This window comes from Cervus canadensis, chromosome 31 (genome assembly GCF_019320065.1).
Source record: "Cervus canadensis isolate Bull #8, Minnesota chromosome 31, ASM1932006v1, whole genome shotgun sequence".
In the NCBI taxonomy this organism is placed as follows: domain Eukaryota; kingdom Metazoa; phylum Chordata; class Mammalia; order Artiodactyla; family Cervidae; genus Cervus; species Cervus canadensis.
This window is the reverse complement of record NC_057416.1, coordinates 7,392,935-7,419,548: the sequence shown is the minus strand read 5'-3', so window position 1 is coordinate 7,419,548 and position 26,614 is coordinate 7,392,935. Positions and strand designations below refer to the sequence as shown.

General features: G+C 34.9%; 1 protein-coding gene across 1 annotated transcript in view; it reads right to left on the bottom strand.

Annotated features, from left to right (window-relative positions):
• LOC122432292 (translation initiation factor IF-2-like) overlaps positions 1–26,614 on the bottom strand; it is a 272,066-nt gene that overhangs the window by 119,038 nt on the left and 126,414 nt on the right. Inside the window, exon 5 of the mRNA XM_043454090.1 lies at positions 9,737–9,823. The gene's annotated coding sequence lies outside the window, so the exon portion shown is untranslated. The remainder of the gene's footprint in view (positions 1–9,736; positions 9,824–26,614) is intronic.

Genomic DNA, 26,614 nt, shown 5'->3' with positions numbered 1-26,614 from the left:
CCAGGCCCGAGCACTTGTCTCATGCATCCCACCTGGGCTGGTGATCTGTTTCACCATAGATAATATACACATGCTGTTCTTGAAACATCCCACCCTCACCTTCTCCCACAGAGTTCAAAAGTCTGTTCTGTATTTCTGTGTCTCTTTTTCTGTTTTGCATATAGGGTTATCGTTACCATCTTTCTAAATTCCATATATATGTGTTAGTATGCTGTAATGTTCTTTATCTTTCTGGCTTACTTCACTCTGTATAAGGGGCTCCAGTTTCATCCATCTCATTAGGACTGATTCAAATGAATTCTTTTTAACGGCTGAGTAATATTCCATGGTGTATATGTACCACAGCTTCCTTATCCATTCATCTGCTGATGGGCATCTAGGTTGCTTCCATGTCCTGGCTATTATAAACAGTGCTGCGATGAACATTGGGGTGCACGTGTCTCTTTCAGATCTGCTTTCCTCAGTGTGTATGCCCAGAAGTGGGATTGCTGGGTCATATGGCAGTTCTATTTCCAGTTTTTTAAGAAATCTCCACACTGTTTTCCATAGTGGCTGTACTAGTTTGCATTCCCACCAACAGTGGAAGAGGGTTCCCTTTTCTCTACACCCTCTCCAGCATTTATTGCTTGTAGACTTTTGGATAGCAGCCATCCTGACTGGCGAGTAATGGTACCTCATTGTGGTTTTGATTTGCATTTCTCTGATAATGAGTGATGTTGAGCATCTTTTCATGTGTTTGTTAGCCATCTGTATGTCTTCTTTGGAGAAATGTCTGTTTAGTTCTTTGGCCCATTTTTTGATTGGGTCATTTATTTTTCTGGAATTGAGCTGCAGGAGTTGCTTGTATATTTTTGAGATTAATCCTTTGTCTGTTTCTTCATTTGCTATTATTTTTCTCCCAATCTGAGGGCTGTCTTTTCACCTTACTTATAGTTTCCTTTGTAGTGCAAAAGCTTTTAAGTTTCATTAGGTCCCATTTGTTTAGTTTTGCTTTTATTTCCAATATTCTGGGAGGTGGGTCATAGAGGATCTTGCTGTGATTTATGTCGGAGAGTGTTTTGCCTATGTTCTCCTCTAGGAGTTTTATAGTTTCTGGTCTTACATTTAGATCTTTAATCCATTTTGAGTTTATTTTTGTGTATGGTGTTAGAAAGTGTTCTAGTTTCATTCTTTTACAAGTGGTTGACCAGTTTTCCCAGCACCACTTGTTAAAGAGGTTGTCTTTTTTCCATTGTATATCCTTGCCTCCTTTGTCGAAGATAAGGTGTCCATAGGTCCGTGGATTTATCTCTGGGCTTTCTATTCTGTTCCATTGATCTATATTTCTGTCTTTGTGCCAGTACCATACTGTCTTGATGACTGTGGCTTTGTAGTAGAGTCTGAAGTCAGGCAGGTTGATTCCTCCAGTTCCATTCTTCTTTCTCAAGATTACTTTGGCTATTCGAGGTTTTTTGTATTTCCATACAAATTGTGAAATTCTTTGGTAAAAAAAAAAAAAAAATACCGTTGGTAACTTGATAGGGATTGCATTGAATCTATAGATTGCTTTAGGTAGAATAGCCATTTTGACAATATTGATTCTTCCAATCCATGAACACGGTATGTTTCTCCATCTGTTTGTGTCCTCTTTGATTTCTTTCATCAGTCTTTTATAGTTTTCTATGTATAGGTATTTTGTTTCTTTAGGTAGATATACTCCTAAGTATTTTATTCTTTTTGTTGCAATGCTGAATGGTATTGTTTCTTTAATTTCTCTTTCTGTTTTTTCATTGTTAGTATATAGGAATGCAAGGGATTTCTGTGTGTTAATTTTATATCCTGCAACTTTACTATATTCATTGATTAGCTCTAGTAATTTTCTGGTAGAGTCTTTAGGGTTCTCTATGTAGAGGATCATGTCATCTGCAAACAGTGAGAGTTTCACTTCTTCTTTTCCTATCTGGATTCCTTTTACTTCTTTTTCTGTTCTGATTGCTGTGGCCAAAACTTCCAACACTATGTTGAATAGTAGTGGTGAGAGTGGGCACCCTTGTCTTGTTCCTGATTTCAGGGGAAATGCTTTCAATTTTTCACCATTGAGGGTGATGCTTGCTGTGGGTTTGTCATATATAGCTTTTATTATGTTGAGGTATGTTCCTTCTATTCCTGCTTTTTGGAGAGTTTTAACCATAAATGAGTGTTGAATTTTGTCAAAGGCTTTCTCTGCATCTCTTGAGATTATCATATGGTTTTTATCTTTCAATTTGTTAATGCACATAAAAAATTTTATAAAGAGAAGAAATTGTTTTTATAGAGGCTCATTATTAAGAATAAACAATTTATTTCCATAAATCTATATTCATGGATTGGGGCTAAACGTGGTACCATACCCATTCATTTACAGATGCTTCTCTCCAGGGCACTTTCTAAGCATCTGAACCAATTCACATGTTCAGGTGACTCTATGCACCAACTGGCTTAGGCCTGGGTTCCTAAATCAATGACTGGCAAGTAGATAAAACTTCTCTTAGACCAATCAGCATGACCCCCAGCCAGGATACTGTAGTAGCAAGCACTGACTTCATAATTCAGAATATTCCAACACTTATATGATGTATTTGTCTAATTAAAAATTTGACACAATTCTTCACTCAGTATAATGTATAGCATTGAATTTATTAACTTCTAACTAATTAATTTAATATTTCAAGCTTTTATAACTTAGAGGAAAGATGAAGATATTTTAAATATTCTGAAGAAATTAAGAAAGATACTAATTGAAAAACTATTGAAAAATGTTCCCTTTCTTAAACAGTTTCAAATACTTTTAGTTTATCATCTTCTCCTCTCATACTCAACTATGGAGTGAAAAGTTTTGTATGAGAGAAAAATTATTTACAACTCATTTACTGCATAATCTAAAGAAATTTAGGCCTCCAAATTTAAGTCTTTCTTAATAACAGAAGTAACTAATTGACCATTATTTACAACCAAAACCTAATTATTTGGAAGATGTGACAATAGCCTTTTTTTCAGAATTATATTTTGATATTTTTCTAAGAGATTATGTAATCTAAATAAAACTTTTATAATGATACAAAGTTATAAATCCAATTTAGCATATGAATCATCGTGTTAGTTATGCTAAATCATCATGGCTAATTCTCCATTGAAAACCTTCCAGGAAGAGCTTGATCTTTCCTTCTTAGAAGATGATCCTGTATTTAGAGAATTTAAGGGCCCTCTAGTTGAGTAACAAGAACTGAACAGCTGATGTTTTGATGGCAGTTGAACTAAATATTTTGTAGCTATTTCATAAAAAAGAAACTCTAGGGATTTCCAACTAGTAAGTGAAGGATAAGTAAAATATGAAACCTTTTGGTCTAAGAGGTCAGAAATTATATCTGAAGCTGTTTAAAGCTATGCTTGTTTCTCAGATATGAAAACTATGGATATGTGAAGACATTATAATAGATTTCAAAAAACTCATGGTTGTTTGGTAGAAATATTTGAACTTCTTGAATATAAAGATAGTTTTACTCTTATAACAAAAGGGTATAAGCTTTGTATATTTCTTAATGATTTATGCCTTATTAAAAATTTTACAATTTAATATTATTTTACATGCATTTTGAGAAAAAGTGAAACTGAATATGGTAAATTTTAAGGGTGTATTATGAACAAAATATTAAAAATCTTAGATTCCTAACCTCTGACTAATTAAGCTATGCTGCCTTGGTGAATCAATTTAGAAAGTAAGGAAAAAAACTTGGTTTTAAATTACTTCATTGCTCACTAGGTGTGTATTGTGGGGAAAGCATCTCAATTCTTCTGTCTCAATTTTCTTAAGTATATAATGGATATATTAAGGCACCAGTAGATAAACTAATTTGTTGATAAGATAGCAGTTATTTTAATCAGCAGAATCATAGGCAATACCTTAAATGCATTCTTAAAATTAAAAAGTGCTTATTTCTATGAATATCAATTCACCTATAGTGATATTTCAGAACTTTGGGTGCATGTGGGAATTCATTGAGAGCTTTAGAAATCACTGATGCCTGGGACTCAAACCATAAATTTGTGTTCAGTTGTCCTCATTATGATGTAGACATCAGGAGTTTTAGAGACTGACTTAAATGATTAATTATTAGAATTTATCCTTGCATAGTTTTGAATAAGAGTATGTATTTACTTTTAAACTTGATTTGTAAACATCAGATTTAAACAACCTAAAGTGTAACTAGATACAGTAGTACATCTATATTTATTTATATACACATAAAATTAAATATATTTAATATTCCATTAACTAAAAATGCATGATGAATTTTAGGCCAACTTATGATAATCCTTGTAAGAATAGACATGTATTACACTTGAGAAAAAATGCTCTCTGTCATTTTTGTTTAGATATCATTTCCTGGTGATGTTGAATCATTCATAAGCCCTTTGGGATACACAGTGAAATACTGAAAGTGATACAAATAGTGTAAAGTTATACCATATAAAAAATTAAACCTCTTTTTAAATTTTGGTCTTTAATCATACATACTATATTCTCTAGTTAGTGTACTTATGATTTTTTTTCCTACAGTTCAAATCTCAAAACAGAAACTTTCACTGTAAGTGTGTTAGTATATAAGATACATGGTTTATATTATTAGAATTGGCCAGATTTGATGAGAACTATTAATCACAATTGTTCTTACGTGGCAGAAATGGATGAACTTAACTATTTTTCTTTTTGAAAGGAAGAGAAAGGGAGGAATAAAATCTCATATAGTTTAAAATAACTTACTGACAAATTTTATGAGAGTTTTGATAAATATGTATTATAAATTCCCTGTCAAGTTATTTTATTATTTAAAGTCTTTTGACCTTAATATTAGTAGTTTCTTTAACAATGAATTTTACCAAAAAAAAAAAAAAAAACTAGTGTGATTTTGAGTACATGAATAAAAAACATACCAAGAATAAGGAAATAGATTTTTTAAAATACCCTATAAAAATCTTTGGTCATTTCTATTAAAAATATATATTCTAAGTAGATATTATTTTCATTAAATACATTGGATTCTTTTAAATTGAAAGAACTATGGCTGAGTAATATTCCATGGTGTATATGTACCACAGCTTCCTTATCCATATACACCATGGAATATTACTCAGCCATTAAAAAGAATTCATTTGAACCAGTCCTAATGAGATGGATGAAGCCGGAGCCCATTATACAGAGTGAAGTAAGCCAGAAAGATAAAGAACATTACAGCATACTAACACATATATATGGAATTTAGAAAGGTGATAACGATAACCCTATATGCAAAACAGAAAAAGAGACACAGAAATACAGAACAGACTTTTGAACTTGTGGGAGAATGTGAGGGTGGGATATTTCAAAAGAACAGCATGTATACTATCTATGGTGAAACAGATCACCAGCCCAGGTGGGATGCATGAGACAAGTGCTCCGGCCTGGTGCACTGGGAAGACCCAGAGGAATCGGGTGGAGAGGGAGGTGGGAGGGGGGATCGGGATTGGGAATACATGTAAATCCATGGCTGATTCATATCAATGTATGACAAAACCCACTGGAAAAAAAAATAATAAAAAAAAAAAAAAAAAAAAAGAAAAAAAAAAAAAGAAAGAACTACTTGCATAACTCTAAAGAATACAAAAGAAGATGCCTCAATTATGTAGTTTAAATTATTTTCACTTGCTGTATGAACTGAAATAGTTCTATCCCAATATAGCACTTCAGGAGAACCTGGCAGATAATTACAAGAAACGTCCAACTGAATGAATTATATTGCCAATAACATGCCAGGCATGGCTACCCTGAAATCCTTAACTACAACCACCTAAAGATTCTTGATAAAGTATTAAAGTTTAATGAATGACTTTTGCAAAAGGAAGAAAAATGTCCAGAAATCCTGAACAATCAGGCAAAAGAAGTCAAGTCCTAGGAAGCTGAAAACTTAATGAAAACTGTACACTCTTCACTAGGTTCTTTCAGGTCCTTACTGCAAAAGCCGTTCTAAACTTCACAACAACCCCTTGACTATTATCCTAGTTAATGATACATAACTTGGCCAAGGTCACACCAGCAGACGTGCACTAGAGTCAGTAAACTTAACCAGCTCATGGATTAGAAGCCTCTGGACCTGAGATAACACAACAGTCTCAAAATGTTCAAAAAAGATTTAAAAATATACACAGGATCATAATGAAAGACAAGATAGTAAATAACAATAAACATATTTGAAAAAAGGTCTAAATATAACCTGTGGATGTTAAAAAAAAATAACTCACTGAAAATAAAACTCATTTTACTTAAGCTATTACTTGAGTAAATTACCCCTATACCTAGTGGAACGTTCAGATTACAGGTTAGCTGAAACCTGCTATATGTATTTTCTGTCACCAATTTGGGAAATGAAAATGCACCACATGTTGTGTATTGTAAACTTTAAAGCTTCATAGCATCCTGCTGCCTCAACATCCCCACAAGCAGGTTGTGGGCACCCCACCCAGATGACCCGGAGCAGCAATGTTCACAAGAACCCTTTTTTGTCAAAACTTAACCTAGTGAAATTGTACATGCCCGTGAAATCCGTGCATACCTTTGGCTAGGATGCTCCAACCTGCGCCCCAGTAAACCCAAGGGCCCTCCTTCCTCCCTCCTTCCTCTCCCTGCCCCCTCAGCTCCCCCAGATGTCTGGCATTCTCTCCTAGAGCTCCCTCCAGGCGCCCCCCCACCCCCATGGTGAGCACTGACGGTCCCTCCAGGACCTGTGAGTACAGGAAACCTTGCTTTCCTGCCTCTTCTGTTTCCCCTCTCGTCAACACACCTGCCCTACCATCTCAAGAGAAAAACAGAACAGCTGCTCACAAAAACACTTGACCATATCCAATCACACAGGGCAGCAAATTACAGTCCTACAACGTACCCAGGTGGGAGAGGACCAGATTATCGGAAAATATTTATATTATACTGTAAGTATTCTTTGACTAATACATATATATATATATATATTTTTTTTTTTTAAACTGGGGGTGGGCAGGGTGGGATGAAGAAAATGAACTTATTCCCTTTCTTTTTTAGAAATGAGAATCACTTAAATGATGGAATGCATTTGGATGGGCATGCAAATTTACTGAGGGGAAGATATAATAGGAGTAATTTTAAATTTTTAAATACTGGACTGAAGGGTTCAGGTCAGTAGGCTCCAGATGCAGCTCCAAATGTAAGTTCTGACAAATTCATTTTATTATTTCCCTGAGTTTTAAGGTTAAAAGAATCTTTAAAAATTTTACAGTGTCAACATTGAATTTTCAAAAGTTTACTTTTATTATAATTAAAAATACTCATAAATCACTGCCATTTTATCCACTCCCTCTCTAATACAGTGTACATACACCATAGTCACCATGAAATAATTACAAACAGAAAAATAACCATAAACTCTAATACCTGTGATAGTAGGATGCTTTTTTCCCTTATTTTGACAAAGAGGCACCTACATACTTAGAGATAGTTTTACAAATGAAAATCAAAATGATCACTGAGAACATTTTAAGAGCTCAAAATGTGACATTAAATATTACTATCATTACTGATAATGAATTAATAATTGAAATAACATTTATGCCACTTATAGTATTGAAGGAAAATGGAAGAGGCACTGAAGAAAATACTTTCTGTTCTTCTATCAGGTGTTAAAATAAAGCCCTGCCAAATTCTGGCAAAGAGATGCCAGGACAGACTAGCTTGAACATAACATGAAGTTCTTAGATCTACTTAACTATCATGTGCAAGCCTCAGTGATTTCACTTAGCTCCACAAAACCCATGCTAAAAGCCTCAGAAGGACGTTAGAAAGCAGATCTTCTAGACCCCTTTTAATGTTTTTTATAGTATTAACAAAATAACATTTAATTATTTTCATCACCATGAATCCTAAACAAAACATGAGCAAACAGAATCCCACAACACATAAAAAGGATCACACACCATGATGCAGTTAGATTCACTCCTGGGCCACAAGTATGGTTCAGTAAATACAGATCAATCAATGCAGTATGTCACATTGACAAAAAGAAAGACAAAAACCACGTGAATATCTCAACAGGTGTGGGAAAAGCATTTGATGAAATTCAACATCTATTCGTGGTAACTCTCACCGAAGTGGGTGTAGAGGGAACATATCTCAACATATTAAAAGCCATTTATAACAAACTCACAGCCAACATAGTATTTTTTCCCATAACTTATAATACTAACTTCTGGGGGGTCACTAAACATGACATACATTTTGAATAATCCTTATTACTTTCTTAAATTTATTCTTTATGTTTTAATAGAGTCAACTGAGTTACTTTTTATCTTAGGGAATTCTCTTTGATTTTTCCAAACATTTCTTTCCTAAATCACAAAACATCATTAAGTTAATCTTACACTGTATTAAAACAGGCCTCTGAATGATGAATAAATATGAATGAATGACTGATTACGCATCACACATCTGACGCATCCTGCAGTAAGATGTCTGGCCCTTCCTGGGGAGATCAGGGAGTTTGCTGGAGGATGTCTACGGGGTAGGCCTGAGAAACCAGGGTCTATGTGAAAGTAAAACTCCAACTCCTCTTCAGTCAAGCTACCTCCTGAGGTCACAGGAGAGGAAGGGAGAGAAGATAGTAGAAGGAGAAGAGGAGAGAGGCATCCAGATGCCATTTGGACAAAATAACTTCTTTTGAATGCCCAGAGTGCTTGATCTACAATTATTTGAACCCTCTCATCTCTTCTAACAAACATTAATTTTAATAAAAATATCTTCCATTTTTGAGTATTTTTACTTTGTTCCCATGTACACATTACTGAGTGTTGCTTAATTTATACAGCACATTGATGAGGTTGCTTAAGTTATAATTCTTAGCTTATGAATGAAGAAGAAAAAAGATTTAGTGGCCAGCCCTGATCACACCTGACATGTAGCAATAAAGCTGCCATGAGTTCTTGAACAAATCAATGAATAAATAAACACTTGAATCTTTCACTGCTACAGCATTAGAAGGTAGAAAAGTCTCCAGATTGCAAGTATGTTTTCTGATATATTTTATATTCTCATATTTTTCTATTTTTTTCAATGTTGACAGCAATAAAATTGCTGAGTAAAATTTGTAAAAAAAATTCTAAAATATGGGCTATTTTAGAATATTTTCTAAAATATGAGCTCATTTTCTAAAAATGAACTCAGAAGATAATGTTAATTCTGATTAGTCACATCAGCACTTTTCATTTAACCTTTTATGTCTTACCCCTTTCTGTCTCGTTTATAACCTGATTTTACTCAGCTTCCTTCTCAAACCTCGGAAAGTCCTGAGTATTTCTTGGTCTCCCGTGATGTCGTGCATTTGCCCTGGCAATTCTCAGGTGGACGACTGGAGTCCAGGGAGGTCGGCTGACTAGCCAGAGATCACACTCAAGCTACTGAAATTTAGGACTAGAGTCTGAGAATCTTTTGACTCTGGATTTCCTCTCCCCCAACAACCATTAAGATTAATTACTTCAAAAAAAGGTGAAACAACCACAAAACCTAGTATTACTTCATTCTCATGACTGAAGACCTGCATCACAGACCAAACAGATTTCAAGGCTCACAATTCAATAATCAAAAGAAAGAAAGGCACACAGCACTTTGCCTTGAAATGATAGAACTGGAATAGAGGCTTAGATGGGAAAACTAATGACTTACTTTAGTATCTGCAGTCCTTCCCATCTTGTTCTTCATATTCCAGAGAGATTACTCTTCATTTTGTACTTTTTCCTAAAACATGGTATCCTTGAAAGAAAAAATGAAAAAGTATGTTATATGTTTCTTTTAAGTTACTCTAATTTAATTTGATGTAGTACATGTAATTAAGCATACAGGAAGCTTTTCTTTAATAAGCAATAGTTAAGTCCCAAATTTTTAAGAATATCTACAAAAGAGCCTCACAGCAACCTTCTGGTAAAGAGTAAACAAAGGACCAAAGTGAAAGGGAAAGTGAAAGTCGCTCAGTTGTGTCCAACTCTTTGCAACCCCATGGACTGTACAATACATGGAATTCTCCAGGCCAGAATACTGGAGCTACGGGTAGCCTTTCCCTTCTCCAGGGGATTGTCCCAACCGAGGGATTGAACCCAGGTCTCCGGCATTATAGGCAGATTCTTTACCAGCTGAGCCACAGGGAAGCCCAAGAATACTGGAGTGGGTAGCCTATCCCTTCTCCAGGGGATCCTCACTACCCAGGAATTGAACTGAGGTCTCCTGCATTGCAGGTGTATTCTTTACCAACTGAGCTACCAGGGAAGCCCCAAATAAAGGACCAAACCAGCTATCCAATACTTAGACAATGGAATACTTGACTGAAAAGACGTGCATGTATAAGAAAGAGAAAGGATAACTTCAAACTACTTGGAGCACACATGTCACAAGGTTACAGGGGACGTTCACCCACTTACACATCGTTAATTAACAAGTGGCCTAGACAAACATTCCACATGTGTTCAATTATGACCCACTGATATAATTCCAGGGAGTCTGATATTTTTAATTTAGCCTAGAATGGGCATTTTACAATGACAGTGGTACATATCTTTTACATAAATATCAAATTTTGTTTACACATATGTTGGTTGTTGTTGTTTAGTCTCTAAGTCATGTCTGACTCTTTTAGGACCCCATGGACTGTACCCACCGGGCTCCTCTGTCCATGGTATTTCCCAGGCAAGATTACTGGAATGGATTGCCATTTCTCCTCCACAGAAGGGACAGAACCCACATTTCCTGAACTGGCAGGTGGATTTTTTACCACTGAGCCAACAGGGAAGCCCTTACACATATATAGACAAAATTTGTATTTTACTAACAATTAATTTAAGAATACAAACAAAAACTTTTGAAACCTTTAATTTATAAAGTAGAATGACTGGAATTCTCACTTTCATTTCTTTCAAGGAGGACAGAGTTTATGGTAAATGTGAGGTGTTTTCTATGAGCCTGAATCCTGCACCACATCAGTGCAAACTCTTTTTCAGTCATAAAGCATATGAATCAGGCATGTTAGTATTTTTGCCATTGTTTTTTCTTGCAGTTGAGGGAAAGGAAGGATAAGATAAGGATTTTCATCAAATACATTAGTTTGAAGGAAAATATAAAGAGAATCTAAATATTTTAGGTATTCAAAAATTTTCCAGCTTGGCATACAATTTGTTTTAATTTTCTCTCACTTCTCTCCTTTTCACCCCTTGCTATGTATATTATCTTGTACAAATTGAAAACAATTGTATTGAAAGAATTCCAAGTTCCAAAAAAATTTGTGACTGACTTTAGTTAAGAATATACTGTAGATTCCTGACTTGGTCATATTCCAGGAAGCCTGTAGAAAATGACAGTTTAAAGAAATTTAAATACATTGTTACCACTTTTTCCATTACATCTTGAACAGCATAGAGATCTCTATCCCAGTTATCTTAAATGCTTCTTACCTTTTTCACCCATATCAAAATATCTACTCTCATTTCCCTTTCCACAGATAGAAAAACAGGAAATAAAAATCAGAAGTTCTTAACATTATACATATATTTTTTTCAAACAAAGCTTAGAACTATGGTGATGAAGCAGTCAAATAATAAAACTAGTAACTCCAGTTTTAAAATAAATATTATACACAGAGCATAAATTTATTACATCTAAGCGGACTGGTCATAGCAAACATCCACTTCCAACAACAAAAGAGAAGACTCTGCACATGGACATCACCAGATGGTCAACACCGAAATCAGATTGATTATATTCTTTGCAGCCAAAGATGGAGAAGCTCTATACAGTCAGCAAAAACAAGACCGGGAGCAGACTGTGGCTCAGATCATGAACTCCTTATTGCCAAATTCAGGCTGAAATTGATGAAAGTAGGGAAAACCACTAGATCATTCAGGTATGACCTAAATCAAATCCCTTATTAACTATACAGTGGAAGGGAGAAATAGATTTAAGGGACTAGATCTGATAGAGCGCCTGATGAACTATGGAAGGAGGTTGGTGACATTTTACAGGAGACAGGGATCAGACCATCCCCATGGAAGAGAAATGCAAAAAAGCAAAATGGTTGTCTGAGGGGGGCTTACAAATAGCTGTGAAAAGAAGAGAAGCGAAAAGCAAAGGAGAAAAGGAAAGATATTCCTATTTGAATGCAGAGTTCCAAAGAATAGCAAGGAGATAAGAAAGCCTTCCTCAGTGATCAGTGCAAAGAAATAGAAGGAAAAAAAGAATGGCAAAGGCTAGAGATCTCTTCAACAAAATTAGAGATACCAAGGGAACATTTCACGCAAAGACGGGTTCAATAAAGGACAGAAATGGTATGGACCTAACAGAAGCAGAAGAAAAGAAGAGATGGCAAGAATACACAGAAGAACTGTACAAAAAAGATCTTCACGACCCAGATTATCACAATGGTGTGATCACTCACCTAGAGCCAGACATCCTGGAATGTGAAGTCAGGTGGGCCTTAGAAAGCATCACTACAAACAAAGCTAGTGGAGGTGATGGAATTCCAGTAGAGCTATTTCAAATCCTGAAAGATGATTCTGTGAAAGTGCTGCAATCAATATGCCAGAAAATTTGGAAAACTCAGCAGTGGCCACAGGACTGGAAAAGGTCAGTTTTCATTCCAATCCCGAAGAAAGGCAATCCCAAAGAATGCTCAAACTACCACACAATTGCACTTATCTCACACGCTAGTAAAGTAATGTTCAAAATTCTCCAAGCCAGGCTTCAGCAATACGTGAACAGTGAACTTCCACATGTTCAAGCTAATTTTCGGAAAGGCAGAGGAACCAGAGATCAAATTGCCAACATTCGCTGGACTATCGAAAAAACAAGAGCGTTCCAGAAAACCATCTATTTCTGCTTTATTGACTATTCCAAAGCCTTTGACTGTGGATCACAATAAACTGTGGAAAATTCTGAAAGAGATGGGAATACCAGACCACCTGACCTGCCTCTTGAGAAACCTATATACAGGTCAGGAAGCAACAGTTAGAACTGGACATGGAACAACAGACTGGTTCCAAATAGAAAAAGGAGTACGTCAAGGCTGTATAGTGTCACCCTGCTTATTTAACTTATATGCAGAGTACATCATGAGAAACGCTGGGCTGGAAGAAGTACAAGCTGGAATCAAGATTGCCGGGGGAAATATCAATAACCTCAGATATGCAGACGACACCACCCTTATGGCAGAAAGTGAAGAGGAACTAAAAAGCCTCTTGAAAGTGAAAGAGGAGAGTGAAAAAGTTGGCTTAAAGCTCAACATTCGGAAAACTAAATATCATGGCATCTGGTCCCATCACTTCATGGGAAATAGATGGGGAAACAGTGGAAGCAGTGTCAGACTTTATTTTTTTGGGCTCCAAAATCACTGCAGATGGTGATTGCAGCCATGAAAATAAAAGACGCTTACTCCTTGGAAGGAAAGCTATGACCAACCTGGATAGCATATTAAAAAGCAGAGACATTGCTTTGCCAACAAAGGTCCGTCTGGTCAAGGCTATGGTTTTTCCAGTGGTCATGTGTGGATATGAGATCGGACTGTGAAGAAAGCTGAGCACCGAAAAAATGATGCTTTTGAACTGTGGTGTTGGAGAAGACTCTTGAGAGTCCCTTGGACTGCAGGGAGATCCAACCAGTCCATCCTAAAGGAAATCAGTCCTGGGTGTTCATTGGAACGACTGATGCTAAAGCTGAAACTCCCAATACTTTGGCCACCTCATGTGAAGAGTTGACTCATTGGTAAAGACCCTGCTGCTGGGAGGGATTGTGGGCAGGAAGAGAAGGGGATGACAGAGGATGAGATGGCTGGATGGCATCACTGACTCGATGGACATGAGTTTGAGTAAACTCCGGGAGTTGGTGATGGGGGCGTGCTGTGTGATTCATGGGGTCACAAAGAGTCGGACATGACTGAGCGACTGAACTGAACTGAAGCAGACAATGTAATGTTTTTGATTAAATGTGATATTATACTTATAATAAAAACTTCTGTTTTCATTTTAAAGGATAAACTTTGGGATGTACATTTTTTATAGTAAAAATAATTAACATGTTCAAATTTTATTTTTAATATACTGTCAAATGTAAGCTTTATATTAATTTAAACTTTAAAAAGGTACAGTTTTTAAAAGCATGTTACAATCTTTTCATATACAGTCATGAAAATAACTTTCTTTGTATGGTCAAAAAGACTGATACTTAGTGTCTGTTTTTATTTCAGGTTGAAACTTTGATTACTTTCCTATAGGCTTCTCCATTTTTTTCTTCATTTTTTAAAAGGTATACACCTTGATAAAACTGCAACATTTTAATGGATGACCATTTAAAAAAATAAAGTATATGTTTGATAATTATATAAGTTTTAAAATATACTATCATGTCATTTACATTTTTAAAACTTAAACTTTTAATCATGTCTAACATACTTATTTTTTTATTGTCCTTAAAAGTCCCCACGTCTCTCCTTTATACTTTAGCCTTTTAAGTCCAAGAAATTTCCCTGTATCCTCTCAGCCTGTGGTGGAATATGTGACTCAGCCTGAATTCAATAATTTTTTTGTGGTTGTTGAATAAGTGGAGTCCAAATGGTTTACTATGTACATAAACTACATTTTAGTTATTATTTCTATTCATTTCTTTCAGAACATATTTAATCATGTCTTCAATGTTGTTCATTTGTTAACTTATTCAACAAATATTTCTAAAATATTTGGATAAGGAATCAACTCTTCCTTAATGAAGTAACAACAGCTGTCCAATCTTCTGTGTCTATGTTCATCTTCCTAAATATGGCTAAGCCCTTGCATTCCTGAATTTTAAGCATATGTCAGATCCACTCACTTGGATCTGAGCTGTGGTCTTTCTTGAGCTTGTACTATCATCTTGTCATCATGCTCTGGTATGACAAAGTTCATAATGAAGTGGAAAGAAAATCTTATTAATTAAATAATACATAAATGTTGGCTTTCAGAGTGGCTTACTTTATGAGGCAGCAGATACCAGAAGCATCTGTCACAGAGCCTGGAGACATGAGTCTCACTTACTTTGATTTGTATGTGCAAGCTGTCTAAGGTCTGTTTTACTCATCTGCAAAAAGCGAGTATGTATAGCTGGGTAACACAAGATTGCTGTGTTTAATTCATTTGTGAATATTTGAAAGCACTGAAAAACTATAAAATGATATTCATATATGGACTGGTAGGCTATCGCCTGTGGGCCAGTTGCCTGCTATTGTAAATAAAATTTTATTGGATCACAGGCATACCTCTGTTGATTTATATTTTTTCTTCAGTAGACTTCAGCTATAACAGCAGAATTGAGTAGTTTCAATAAAGGCATTGGGTTTGCAAAGCTTAAAATATTTACTCTTTGGTCCTTTATGGAAAAATGTGGACCCCTCCTAATGATATTAACACTTACCACTAACAATAATAGCAACAAAAGTCAATTTATACAACTCTAATGAAAAATATTTAAAATATTTCAAGTGGTGATATACTGTTTACTTCTTTAAGAAACTGATATAGTTGATTTTGTTAACTGATCAATAATATCTAACAGTAAATTTTTATATCAATATGCCCAAGCTTAAATTTAACATTCACATAAATGTTAATCTCTATAATGATGAGTTTATTAAACTCTTAATATCATACTTATGCATTTAATATTTATACTATACCATATAATACTGATTATAAAAATTATAATGCTGACACTAGTGCATAAACATAAATACATTTATGATATTTAAATTGTGGTACACTGAACAAATATCATTTACATTTACTTAATTATAACACTATAGATTAACATTCCCTAGTTTTAAAATATCAAAAGTGAAAATCAATCAGACCACTTGATCTAAGGTAATTAGAAAACATATTCACTTTATTAAATCTTTGGATTAGAGGCAATTTGAAGCCATCAGTGACCAAGTAAGAAACCATATCGAAAACAATCCATTGGACATCAATAATACTATAAAGTCATCCTTTGTAAAGTGAAGAGGCAGAAGACACTTTACTATGTATAAAAGTTAGTCCTATAACTGACAAGTACAGAAATTTAATGAACTTATCTGAGTGGGAAGGGAGGCAGTGCAGTACAGCTTAGATGATGTACTTGGTCTTGATACTATTTGTTATTTGAAGAGACTTATTCTTTAAAGGTATTTCATTTGCTGATATGTCAGTTGTGATATATCACAGTTTGAATATGATATTTGAAGAAATTAAAATAATATTTTATTTCCTTTTGTGGCATATGACAAAAAGATAGACTTTTAAAGATTCTAACAGTAACTATAGCTTATAGTCATTAATTGCAGTAATAAAACTAACTCTACATGATGTTTAGAATAAAACATAACCTATAAAAGAGATACCCAAATGACAGAGGACTTAAACATACAGGTTACCTAGTTTTAGAAGCTTAATATGTAAATCATCTTGGTCTTTTGATACAACTCAAAAATGGTCCCTCCTTGGATCTGCACTCGGTGTAGAATGAACCTACTGTAATTCTAGTCTGTTTTTATGAAGCTGACATACATTGGTGACCTATCAGAAACAGTCTCCTCAGAAGGAAAAACCATCCATATTCTTTGATTAGAAATTCAATTATTTCTTAAGATGCCATGTGACTATACTATGGGGATATAACTTCTAAACTAGTGTCCTACAGACACAGCCTTAGCATCAAGCCAGGGTAAACAGGTATTACTTAGTAATGGAGTACCATCACTACACACAAAAATGACAAAACACGGATTATCTTTGAAGCATACAGTATATATGAGACTACAAAATCTGTGCTGCAAATCTGTTGAACTCTAATCTTCCGCTTTCTCAGCTATGTGGTTGCTTCAAAATATTAAGTCTACAATTTTCTCTTTCATTTTCCTTTCAGACACTGACTAAGTGTGACAAATAGCTTTATGTCTCATCTCATTTCATTTCCATGATGTGATCTTCAAAACCACAAATGCACCAAAAGCAGAAATGACTTTATACCACTAATTCTGGTTGTTTTCATAGACCTAATCCTGGAGGCAGGAGCTGCTTAACAGGCAAGTCATGGCCTTAATTTTAGCCCACAGGAATATTTTGCTTAACCAGCATAGTATTTTAGAAATCGGGAAATTTTGTGAATTCTTCCTAATCTTTGACTTCACTTGAAAAAAAAAAAAAAAAACTTTCAATATGGGTCCACAGCTCCACACGGTAACAAGCAGTTGGATGTGATTCATGTCTGCCACAGCCTCGACCAATTCTACTGCTTCAGATCTGGGGCTTTTCATTGATTCAAACTGCCTGCAAAGTATCTACATTTTCTAACTTTCTGAGTTTTTCAGTGATTTGGCCCCTAGCACAATTAGAACATAGCAATTAACCTTTCCCTGCATATTTGACTGGCATTTCCTATTCACTTTCTTACCAATTTTGAGTCAACTAACTAGATTCATACAGCATATGGTATCGAAGAGTACAGGACTATAAAGGAGGAGAATGAAATCTCACTTGATGAATAATAGAAACTGGAAAAGCTAGAGTTTAAGTTAGGATGTGCCCTCTGGTCACTTGTCCCTGAAGCCTGACACTTTCAGTATGCCTCTGGATCAGTCCATGTACAACCTGACCTATGTAGATAATGTACTGGACAAAACCGATTCAGACTTTTCTGGAATCTTAAATTATAAGTACTAAAGCCCTCTGAATTTCTTCAATGTCCAGAGTTTAAGTTGATATATCATATTATAAATTATAATAATCGGTTCAAATTCTATAACACCTTTCAATGGACACTAAATTGCATATAATGCTAAAACTGGCATTCATCTGAAGATGGTAAAACTTCTTATAATAAATATATACAATATGTGAAAATAACATATGCCTGCCTTTCTTACCTCTACTATCCTTAATCTCCTATTCATCTTTTATATTTCTTATATTATTTGAGATGATAAACAGAAACAGCGCTGTAAGACATTTGTCTAAATTTTACATTTGTCTAAATTAAACCAAAGAACTGTAACAAGCTTGATTTCACTCTCCTTAGCATACAGTTTCTTTTATCACATGGCATGATAATTAAATGCATTAAAACATGCTCTTTGGTCAAGGTTTTTTAATTTATTACTATAGTTTTCTTAGTTGAGCATAAATGAGCTTTATTTCATTTTTAAATTTCATTTCTGACACATGATCCATCATTCAATCATGTTGCGACCAGATGTAAATCATTTCAATAATGTGTAGATGCAAATCTTAAAGAAAAATTAAAATTCTTAAAGAATTATTAAGAAATGTAAATGTATCATAAAAAGCCAAACCAGACACAATCATGTGTAAGTTGCTTTTCCCCAAATGAACACAGAAACACATACTCACATGCAAACTCCATTTTTCAAAGATAATATTTGTAATTTTTTATATTCTCACTACATATATAAAGTGTTTTTGTCACTCAATAAGATGTCTTATCCATCTCTCTCTCCATACTAAAATATGTAGATCTAGGTTATACTTTATGACTATGGAGCATTTAATTGCATGATAAACCTAAATTTATAAAACCACCTCTGGTAAAATCTGGGTTATTTGTTGCTTTCTTGTTTTTTTGACTATTACAAAATTTAAATGAATGCATTTTTATATAAATCTTTTCACATCTATATTAGATAAAACAAAGATACATTTTTAGAAGTAAAATGGCTGGATCATACTGTCAGCAAATAAATAATTTAAAAATGACCTCTGAAAATACTACCTCAGGTACAACTTTTATCTCAGCACTAACAACAGAGAATGTTTATCTCTCCATACTTTAGGGGACACTGAGTATTATCAATTACTTAAAATTTTGGGACCTTATTTCATCAACCAATTTGTATCATTTGTATTTTTATCTATAAAATCCTTTTAGTTTTAGTATATTTTTCTTTCTCATATAGGACATACTAAAATAAGCAAATGTGCGCATCATTCCTAAACACAACATCTTAAAAGGCAATAAATACTAATCAATAAAGAAAAATGCTACTGTCTAATTTAACCATTCTGACCAAACTATTGCCTATTTTATCTCATTTCATAACTCATTCCCCACCACTTTAGATGTGATAGTTTAAGTGTCCTTTGAAACACACCCGTTTACACTAGTATCTGAAGACCATTTTGAATAAACTCAAACAGTGTCAAGGACCTGGGACAGTGTGTCTCCTGTGACTTTGCAAAATAGATGGTTAGCTTCCATTTTTCAGTTGCTCTCTCGCAATCCACCAGAAATGTTAGTCATTTATGTGTGTGGTTACTGGTGAAAGAAATGGAATTTCCTTTTTTGTTCATAGATAATTGATTCTCTCATTTTTTAGGAATTTTATCTATTGAATATTATACATTTTCTTATTTACACCAAATCTAAACGAACTAGAACTATACAGTGAATAATTTTCTATATTCTTTTTAAGGACTTTGCAGTAAAAACCTCTCTTAGATATAGAATCTTGGTAAATGAATTCTTTAGAATTACTTCAGAAGGGTTTCCATACCAAAAATGATGATATTAAAAATTTTTGATGACACAAAGAAAATAACTACAAAACAAAATCAAAAGCTGCTCAACATGGCATTTACCCTTGGGATCAAGATGTGCTAAGTAGCTTCAGACATTGTGGAAAAACTGTTTAAGCAGAAAGCACTATTCCACAGAACAATTTCTAAACATGGAAATAATTCGGTGATATAGGCGCCTGAGAAGAATCAGACAGAAAAACAGAACATGACTCTGTAATAAAGTCAGGGAATTGGTATAGGACTTCTGATCCTTATTTCCCTGAATATAGATTATGTGTCTTAAACTGGTGTGCATTCTTTGACACATCATCCCAAATGTTTTTCATCATATTAATGTAGGTGTTCCTCAAAAATCATCTTTGTCTCTCGATTGTTAAGTTAGCATTTGCTCCTAAAATCTTTAAGTCACCTTTTAGTAAAAAACAAAAAATTGTTTACAAGTATAATTAATTAAACTTTGCTTCTTTTTTCTAACTTCTGTGAGTTTTTCAAATCTATACTATTTAATAGGAAAAATGGGATACTTCTTGTGAATAATTGAAGGCCAACTTTTCAGAAATTACAAGTTCTTTCAAAAATCACTTTATGACACATTGCAGAGAATTTCTGAAGCTACATCAGAAGTGCTAAGAAACATTAAAAAAAAAAATACTGTGCAAGAAGACAAAGAAGGGCACTTATTGCCACTATATACATTTCCATAAAATAGAATAGTTTATCTACTACAGCACATACAAATTTCTTATTATGCAGAATAATTTCATAAAAACTTCTCTTCACCTCATTTTTCAACAAAAACATTTATTTTCAGAAGTAAATATTTTTCCAAATAAAAATGACTGAATAAAAATAGGGGTTCAACATATTCAACAATGGATAAATTCAGTTAAGTCACGAGTCGTATCCGACTCTAAACCCCATGAACTGCAGCACGCCAGGCTTCCCTGTCCATCACCAACTTCCGGAGCTTGCTCAAATTCATGTCCATCGAGTTAGTGATGCCATCCAACCATCTCATCCTCTGTTGGCCCCTTCTCCTCTTGCCTCCAATCTTTCCCAGCATCAGGGTCTTTTTAAGTGAGTCAGTTCTTCGCATCAGGTGGCCAAAGTACTGGAGTTTCAGCTTCAACATCAGTCCTTCCAAGAATATTCAGGACTGATTTCCTTTAGGATGGACTGGTTGGATCTCCTTGCAGTCCAAGGGACTCTCAAGAGTCTTCTCCAACACCACAGTTCAAAAGCATCAATTCTTCAATGCTCAGCTTTCTTTACAGTACAACTTTCACATCTATACACGACTACTGGAGAAACCATAGCTCTGACTAGACAGACCTTTGTAGGCAAAGTAACGTCTCTGCTTTTTAATATGCTGTCTAGGTTGCTCAGAGCTTTTCTTTCAAAGAGAAAGTGTCTTTTAATTTAATGGCCGCATCATCTGCAGGGATTTTGGAGCCCAGGAAAATAAAGTCTCTTACTGTTTCCCCATCTATGTGCTATGAAGTGATGGGACCAGATGCCATGATCTTAGTTTTCTGAATGTTGAGTTTTAAGCTAAATTTTTCACTCTTCTCTTTTACTTTCAAGAGGCTCTTTAGTTCTTCTTCGCTTTCTTCCAAAGGGTGGTGTCATCTGCATATCTGAGGTTATTGATATTTCTCCCAGCAATTTGATTCCAGCTTCATCCAGCCTGGCATTTCGCATGATGTACTCTGCACAGAAGTTAAATAAGCAAGCTGACAATATACAGCCTTGACATACTCCTTTCCCGTTTGGAACCAGTCTGTTATCCCATGTACAATTCTAACTGTTGCTTCTTGACCTGCATAAAGGTTTCTCAGGATAGACCTCAATTTTTCCCTATTTTTAAATTAATATTATGCTATTCTTCCCCTGTTAAAAACTCCTGAGGAAATTCTCAACTAATGCTGGGTATATGTTCAAATTAAACTTTATGTAAATGCCAGAGCATATCCTTACAAATCAAATTTCAAATCATCAAGATACTGAATAATGGACACCCCAGGGCTTCTCTGGTAGCTCAGTTGGTAAAGAATCTGCCTGCAATGCAGGAGACCCCGGTTCAATTCCTAGGTTGGAAGACCCCCTGGAGAAGGGATAATCTACTCACTCCAGTATTCTTGGACTTGCCTTGTGGTTCAGCTGGTAAAGAATCTGCCTGCAGTGTGGGAGACCTGGGTTTGATCCCTGAGTTGGGAAGATTCCCTGGAGAAGGGAAAGGCTACCTGCTCTAGTATTCTGGCCTGGAGAATTCCATGGACTGTATGTATAGTCCATGGGGTCTCAAAGAGTCAGATGCAACTGAGGAACTTTCACTTTTGCAGTGCTTTCTGAGTCATCCAAAGAGGGTAACGGATGTTTTCTTGGAACAATACCTGCCATGAAGTCACTCCCGTCCAACACTTGGCTTTGCTTCTCTCATTTATACCCTTACTCACTTTAAGTTGGTGTTTATGTTTCGTTTTAGCATTTGATTATTGGCAAACACTCAGGATTTCAGCTGGGGTTAAATCAATTTCAGTGATACAATCACAGAAAATTCAGCAGGGTGTGTAAAAGCCCAGGCTCAACTCAAACAGATCTAAATTTACATTCTAGGCATGTTATTTACTATACAATCTTTGGCACTATATATAGCTGATCTGAGTAAAGCTTCTTCGTGTAGACTATGTTACATGATAGAATGGTTTTAAATATTAAATGAGAAACACATGTGAATTGATTGGCTTAGTGCTGAGAATATGTTAAGTGCTCAATAAATATGGCTATTCTATTAGTCTTGTTGTTTTTATGAACTATCCTGAGTAGAAGACCTTAACCGTGGCTCCATGGGACCCCATTTCTCAGGGTAAGCCCCCTTGCTTGCACAGGACAGTTTCATTCTCTCCCCACTCCCTGAATGAGACAGTGAGGAGAGAAGGAATCAAGTCTTACAAACCTTTTGTGTGTCCCACAGATCCAGCACTATTTGGCACACATAATAAGCACTCATCTAATATGTATAAAGTGAGGATCATGATATTCCTTCATTAATTGATTTTGAATGTGCTGTTGGAAGGAATAACAAAAATGATTCCCTTGGCACTTTATTTAGTTCCTTCAAAATGCATACCATTGCATAAACTGTATCCAGGGTGATCTTTCTACCATACAAATAAATGGCATGAGTTTGTACAAGAGGCCGCATTTTTCTTCAAGAATGTCTGTAGTTGGCTGTAAACTATAGAAGACTATGTCATGAGTGCTAATTCCTGGCTACAAGCACAAAAGAAAATCCAGAATGGTTCATACTGCTGCTTGGTAATCTTAAAAGTCATTATCTACACTTCAGAGTACAGTAAAAAATGTTAAGCCAACCCAATACACTGACACTAGATAATTCATCTTCCAAGGGATTTGAAAAAAAAATTTTAGTCTCTGACTTAATATGGTCAATGACTAACAGTTTTTAAGACAGGATCAGAGAGTGACTATCTTAAATTGTCAGAGAGTTTAGATTGCCTTTGATTGACTTCTAAAAATAAATATTGAACCTTTTGGAAAAAGGAAAAGGTGGATCAATTCCTGACCTCATGTACCACAATAAATTCCAAGTGTATAAAATAATTACATGTAAAAAATACAACTTAAAATATACCAGGAGTAACAACATGTGTGAAAATCTCTGTAACTTGTGAATGGCCTATCATGATTCAAAAATCAACAAAGATTTATACTTTGATGCTATAAAAATGACAGTATTTAAAAATCTGAGCATGCCAAATACAACCATACATAAAACAAAAAGACAAACATAAAACTGGAAAAATTTTGCAATGTGTGTAACAGACGATGCCAATATGCCTAATACATAAAGATCCCGTGATAAGAAGAGAAAAAATAATCACTGTCTTTTTTTTTTTTTAATCACTGTCTTTATAACAATAAACCAGAATATAACCAGTTCACAATAAAAATGCAAATGGTTCTAAGACATTAAAAATAATATATGCATGAATCTTTTGACTAAAATATTCCATTTTTCTAAAACTACTGTAACTATACATAGGGAGATAAGAGATTTATATTTATAACTAGTTATTAAATGAATAATTTTAATAGCAGAAGATGATAACAATCCAACTACCCATCAGCAGGAGAGTGAATAAACTATGGACTATTTAAACCCAGAAGGAATAATCCTGTGAGATTATTATAAACAGGAAGCAATAGAGAAATAAATATATAGTAGTAAGCTACCATTTCTATAGGGGAAAACATGATTGGATGTGTGTCTGTATTTTTAATTAAACAAATAATGAAAGAATAGATAATAACTTTTTAAATGTTTAGCTAAAGCCAGAGGCAAGGACTAGAGAAGATATGACAAGGTGAGATACTAGATTTTTTTGACCATATCTTGTTTTATAGATTTGACTTTGTAATGATACAAAGTTTTCCACAAAGCCATATGGCAATTTAAACAAAAACTCTAAAATAATCTAAAATAAAATGAGACAAAGAAAACTAAATACGTATTTAGTTAATGGCAGATGATAATAAATGATGTTAAAACACATGGTCTAACTGGACATTGCCCAAGGTACATAACCTAAAGACTTAAAAAAAAAGGGAAAAACTATTTAAACTACTTTAAGCAATTAATTTTTGCAAGTGGTGTTGTTATTGTTATAAGATTTTTGTACATACACTGTAGAATAAAAAAGATGTGTACTTCTATGGTATGATAAGGATAAAATATCAAGTATTATTGAGAACTAGAATTCCCTGAGAAAAAAGAAAATGCAAAATAGGAGTTAAACAAAACTCTCATGGTCTTTGTTTTGATTGCAGATATCAATATACACTGCAGATGTATTTTATATTAAAATTATATTTCTAAGCTCCCAACACAGAAAAAAAAAATCTCAAAACAATGATCCACTTAACAACAAGGAGCCCTGGTAGCACCAATATTTAATTTCAAGCTCTAAGATCTGTTTTTACTAAAAGCAACTAGAGATGCTTAAAATAAAACTGAATGATTCCAGGTCTTAGTCAAGAAATAGATAAGAAATCTTAGGACATCTTTCAGGACAATTATGAAGAAAATTACAAAAGTGTGAAAGGGTCATGCCAAAAGGCCTCAGCAATTATTTTGAAGAGGTTCCCCTGGCCCATTATGGGAAATTTAAGTATAAAAGCCATGGAATTAACAGATACTTGTTCCTTGGAAGAAAAGCTATGACAACCTAGACAGCATATTAAAAAGCAAAGACATTACTTTGCCAACACAGGTCCATCTAGTCAGAGCTATGGTTTTTCCAGTAGTCATGTACGGATGTGAGAGTTGGACTATAAAGAAAGCTGAGCATCAAAGAATTGATGCTTTTGAACTGTGGCATTGGAGAAGACTCTTGAGAGTCCCTTGGACTGCAAGGAGATCCAACCAGTCCATCCTAAAGGAAATCAGTCCTGAATATTCATTGGAAGGGCTGATGTTGATGCTGAAGCTCCAGTACTTTGGCCAGCTGAAACAAAGAACTGACTCATTTGTAAAGACCCTGATGCTGGGAAAGATTGAAGCTGGGAGGAGACAGGGACAACAGACGATGAGGTGGTTGGAGGGCATCACCGACTTAAAGGACATGAGTTTGAGTAAGCTTCAGGAGTTGGTGATGAACAGGGAAGCCTGGCATGCTACAGTCCATGGGGTCACAAAGAGTCAGGCACGACTGAGTGACTGAACTGAACTGAGCTATGCACTCAGTGAACATCGACATTTTAAGAATCAGTGAACTAAAATGGACTGGAATGGGTGAATTTAACTCAGATGACCATTATATCTACTACTGTGGGCAAGAATCCTTTAGGAGAAATGGAGTGGCCATCATAGTAAAGAAAAGAGTTCAAAATACAGTACCTGGATGCAATCTCAAAAACGACAGAGTGATCTCTGTTCATTTCCAAGGCAAACCATTCAATATCACAGTAATTGAAATCTATGCCCCAACCAGGAATGCTGAAGAAGCTAAAGTTGAACAGTTCTATGAGGACCTACAAGACCTTTTAGAACTAACACCCCAAAAAGATGTCCTTTTCATTATAGGGGACTGGAATGCAAAAGTAGGAAGTCAAGAAATACCTGGCGTAACAGGCAAATTTGGCCTTGGAATACAAAACAAAGCAGGTCAAAGGCTACCAGAGGTTTGTCAAGAGAACACACTGGTCATAGCAAACACCCTCTTCCAACACACAAGAGAAGACTCTACACATGGACATCACCAGACGCTCAATACCGAATCAGATTAATTATATTCTTTGCAGCCAAAGATGGAGAAGCTCTATACAATCAGCAAAAACAAGACCAGGAGCTGACTATGGCTCAGATCATGAACTCCTTATTGCCAAATGCATACTTAAATTGAAAAAAGTAGGGAAAATCACTAGATCATTCAGGTATAATCTAAATCAAATCCCTTTCCATTATACAGTGGAAGTGACAAATAGATTCAAGAGATTAGATCTGATAGACCGAGTGCCTGAAGAACTACGGACAGAAGTTCATGACATTGTACAGAAGGCAGGGACCAAGACCATCCCCAAGAAAAAGAAATGCAAAAAGGCAAAATGGTTGTCTGGGGTGGCCTTACAAATAGCTAAGAAAAGAAGAGAATCTAAAGGCAATGGAAAAAAAGAAAGAAATATCCATCTGAACTGAACTGAACTGAAGCATAAATTGATCAAAAAAATTAAACACATACTCAAATGTTTATAAGTGACTTAAAATAGCATACAACAAACTAAGCTAATTGGTCATCTCCAGATGACAGGAAATAGCTGATACATAAATATCTGATGTAACTGAACATTTATCCAGACTTTCCTATACATACTGTGCCACCAGATAACCAAATAACAAATTTGGTGAAGCTTCTATTTTTAGAAGTATTCCAATTGATAA